Raw genomic sequence first — 4,890 nt, forward strand, 5'->3', positions numbered from 1 at the left:
GAGGCAATTAGAGGAGATGTTTGCACACTGCATGGGTGTCTCGAGTCGAAAGTGAAGCACGCTGAGAGTTCCCTGCAGGTTTAGTGATGCACGTCTGCAGGAGGAGTTACTGATCTGGTCAGAATTAGTGAAATCCTCAAGGTGATTCACGTCCATCATGGAATACCATCTGATAGTCGTTTGAAATGTCCAAGCTGCCAATTATCCCAAACACAAGAAGAGGTCATAAACAACTATTTTTAGCAAAACAACAAACAAGTAGTTCTGCGACAGATTGTATGGCATCCACAGAACCGAGACATCATCGAGGCTGTCTGGTATTGCCTGGAGAGACAGAAGCAAGCGAGAGAGCCAGAGTCTGCAGGGGGACTCATGCAAGTTAGCCAAGATGTTTAGAATAAACACCTAGCCAATATTCTTGCAGATTGCACAGCAGTGAACAGAAGACTTTACCATAGTGAGGATTCTTCTGTCATCAGCAGTAAAGGTCTTCCTTGGCCTACCCTTTGTGGTTACTGAGCTCCCCAGTGTGTTCTTTCTTCTTAATGATAATCCGTATAGTTGCTTTAGGTTCTCCTAAGGTCTTACCATCATCTGTAATGGTCTCTAATTCTTTGGTTTCAGCCTCATAATGAATTCTTTAACTTTCATTGCCACAGCTCTTATCCTCATGTTGAACAGCTACAGACCCAAAGAGTAGAAACAAGCCAAGGTATCTTATGAAGCAATGAAACACACCTGTGATGCCAATAATGAAATGGGGGACAGTAGAAAAAAATTGTTCTTATTTCTACATGGTGACCCAAAAATATATTCAAATACCTTTAAATTATAAAAGTCTGTACACTTTAGTCACGTCTGAATTGACTCGAGCTGTAATTTGAAACTGTGGAGAACTGGGGCAAATCAAGGAAAAAATGTGTTTTTATCCCAAACATTATAAAAGGCACTCTGTGTGTGTGTGTGTGTGTGTGTGTATATATATATATATATATATATATATATATATATACACACACAGTGGTGTGAAAAACTATTTGCCCCTTCCTGATTTCTTATTCTTTTGCATGTTTGTCACACAAAATGTTTCTGATCATCAAACACATTTAACCATTAGTCAAATATAACACAAGTAAACACAAAATGCAGTTTTTAAATGATGGTTTTATTATTTAGGGAGAAAAAAAATCCAAACCTACATGACCCTGTGTGAAAAAGTAATTGCCCCCTGAACCTAATAACTGGTTGGGCCACCCTTAGCAGTAATAACTGCCATCAAGCGTTTGTGATAACTTGCAATGAGTCTTTTACAGCTCTGGAGGAATTTTGGCCCACTCATCTTTGCAGAATTGTTGTAATTCAGCTTTATTTGAGGGTTTTCTAGCATGAACCGCTTTTTTTACATACATACACACACAGTGCCTCCTCCAGACCACAAGGGGGCGACCGCCCTGGTTGTGTTGGGGGCCATGGGCGGCGCCCTGGTGCCTGAAGAACCCTGGACCTCAGCACTTCCGCCACACTAGGAAGTGCTGGGGGGAAGAAGACTAGGGACACCCAGAGGACTTCCGGGTGCGCAGCCGGCACTTCCGCCACACGGGGGTGTGTCCGCAGAAGATTGCTGGGGAGCAGCTGGAGCTCATCCGGTCTGTTATATAAGTGGCTGCCTCCCTTCATTCAGTAGCAAGAGTCGGGTGGAAGAGGTGGCCAGAAGGAAAGGCACTAGAGACTGTGAGGCCTGGACTTTAGGGGATCGGTGCTGGAGGCACTGGGTTTGCACTGACTAACTGTAAATATTTGTATAATAAATGAGTGTGTTGGGTAAACAAACGATGTCCGTCTGTCTTTGTCCAGGTCCACTATATATATATATATATATATATATATATATATATATATATATATATATATATATATATATATATATATATATATATATATATATATATATATATACACATACATATACATATACATACACACACACACATACATATCTATGCATATACACATGATATGCACAACATTGTATTCACCACCTTTTTTTCCGTTGCAGGTAAATATTGTTAAAAATATATAAAAAAAATATTATACTGTGTACACAGAACATTTCCCTGACTCTCTCAGGAACACCAGCGGACCTAAACCAAGTCAGCATGGCAGGGCAGATGTTAACTCTGTTGCCTCACAGACAAGTCTGAATCCCATCTTAGGTGCTGCCCGTGTAGGTTTTCCTCCCAAGGACATGCGGGTAAGTTAACGCAGTAACTTGAGCACTGGGTGATCTGCCGGCGTATGTTTCAGGGCTGGTGCCTACACATCCTACTGGGATAGAGTGCAGCTCCGGCAATGATCAAAAATTTGATTAAACAGGTTTGAAACTTTTATGCTGACAAAATAATAAGATTAAGTAAATTAACACTTTAATGAACAAACAATTGAACATTAAGCCTGTGGGAATGGTAACTGCTTATTACCTGTGTTGAGAAACCTGCTTTTGTTATAATTTGTTTCCCTCATTTACTTATTTTTTATTTAGTTACCTGTAAACTGCAATAAAACAAAAAAATGGATGAAAAAATGATCAGATTTTAATATAAATAAATCTGGGGGGTTAAACTAGAAATACATGTCAGCCTCTGAACATTATTTTGCACGTTTTGTGAAATCAATACTGTACTTATATGGACTGCAAATCCTAGCAACCCCCCAGGAGTTCTGTTTCATTGGGCAGCTTCAGTGGTTACTTTGAGGGCTGCTGGGTAATTCTCAACCACTAGAAATCTACATCAGCATCATCGGAGCACAAAAGTTTACATAACTTTCATGAGGCTTTTTATAAGAATATTTTATTTCAGAACTATACCACCATCTTCTGCAACTGCGAAACTCAAATGTGTATCTGTTATATTAATCATTTTTGTCACTCATTACCATAAATACACACACACAGAGTTATAAATAAGTTCCAATTTGTAAAAAGTTAAGAGTTCACTAAAGAACTGCTGAACTATGCACTTTGTCTGGGGGGATGCCCTGTACCTTTGTCTCGGCAGATAGCCCCAGGCATGTGATTCGCTTGCACGTTGATTATTCTATTGTGTATTTCTTGCAACGTTTTGCATTATTATTTAGTGCGAAAAACCTCAGAATATACAGTAATCATGGGCCCAGAACAGATTTGTGGATTATTGCATTTGCAGGGGTCCTCTGTCTGCAAACCCTGTGAACTGCAAAGGATACCACTATTTCAGTTTCTGGGAATATTTTGCTCCAACATGGATGAGATCAACTCAGCAGGGTGTACGACAGCCTCTGTTTTCAACAACTGAGGTGGTGTAAGTCGGCAACATGCACTGACCATGCCTCAGATCATAAAAGGGTACATAAAAAAGAAACTCGAGCTTTCAACAACGCCAACACCTGTAATCTGGAACTAGAATATGATCACCGCTATCAGGAAGGACATGCAGCCTTTAAAACTTTGTTGTAAATACTACAAAACATTAGTGGGCACATCCTCACCCCATCACCTATCTTAGCAGTTTGTATATTATTTTGTAGTGAAAAATCTAAAAGAAGAAAGTCCAGGATGATGAAGCTCTCTTCTTCACTGCCATGTTTATTTCAGTTCTTCCTCTCACTTCTCATTGGCCAATCATACATGACTGATACAATGTTGTAACGTTATACATTTTCCTAAGGCTTTATACATTTTTTTCTGGGACTTGACTATCTTTTGTAGGTTTAGAATCTTGTAGAACTGTTTTACCTTCTTTGTCTTCTATCATTAAGATTTAGATGACCTTTTGGAAATACTGCAATGAAAAGAGTGCAGTCCCAGAGGTTGCTGCACAAAATGTTTAAACCAGTGTCACGTCTCTCTTTATCTTTATCCGAGTTTGTGGTTATAACTAGCATGTGCATGGAGACAACTTAGGGGCTCTGGTGATAGTAACTACCCACCGAACCAGGGGCTGCAGAATGAAAGATTGATGGCTGTTCCATCGCGGATGTCGTTTCCGTTCACTGATTCTTGTTTTTTATTTATTACGATTTTTCCAAACTGTTGCTATCATATGATTGAGTTGGATGTTATAGGATGTATTGAGTAAATAAAGCTGAAATATTTTTTGTGTGTTTACATTTAAGTTCGTAAAGCAACAAAAGGTAAATATTATCACAGAGGGTAAATCTTTTCAATATCCACTGTACATTGACTGAAATGTTAAAATACACCTGATTATTAAAGATTCTTGATAATGTAGTAACAGGAAAAAAGCACAAGTCTATGTCTATTTGATTAAAAACTAATTTATTTAAAGAAAAAAAGGTTATGTTATGCAGGATTACAATGGTGGCTTTCACAAAGATTTCTACGAATCTTTTGGTTTAAGGGCTTCCCTTTTATTTTAACTTCATTTTATAACAAGTTGATATCTCCATTCTCTCATGTTACAGTTTGTGTTTTCCAAAATGGATTATAACTTTTTACCATGGATTATAAAACATCCAGTTACTACTTTTACCAAACACTGCCTAGCTGAAGAATGCTTGGATGAGTTCAATGCTACACGTAGTCAGAATTTATGTAATAAAATTTCCAAAAAAAAAAAACCTTGTATTACACTGCACTTTAATTACTGGAGCATATATGCAGAATAATTAAAATAATGAATACATGAAATGAATTTGAGTTTAACAGGTAAAAAAAAAAAAAAAAAAGACAAAACAAATCTAAACTATAACTGACACATACAATCTCTAATGAATTGCTCTACCTGCTCCAATGTAATCCACCATTGTATTAATGTCCATTTGACACTTGTCAGCATACCTTCCAGATATTTTAGTACGGAGTACAACCACACATAAAAGTAGACAGACAAC

The sequence above is a fragment of the Polypterus senegalus genome, chromosome 3, assembly GCF_016835505.1.
Source record: "Polypterus senegalus isolate Bchr_013 chromosome 3, ASM1683550v1, whole genome shotgun sequence".
Classification (NCBI taxonomy): domain Eukaryota; kingdom Metazoa; phylum Chordata; class Cladistia; order Polypteriformes; family Polypteridae; genus Polypterus; species Polypterus senegalus.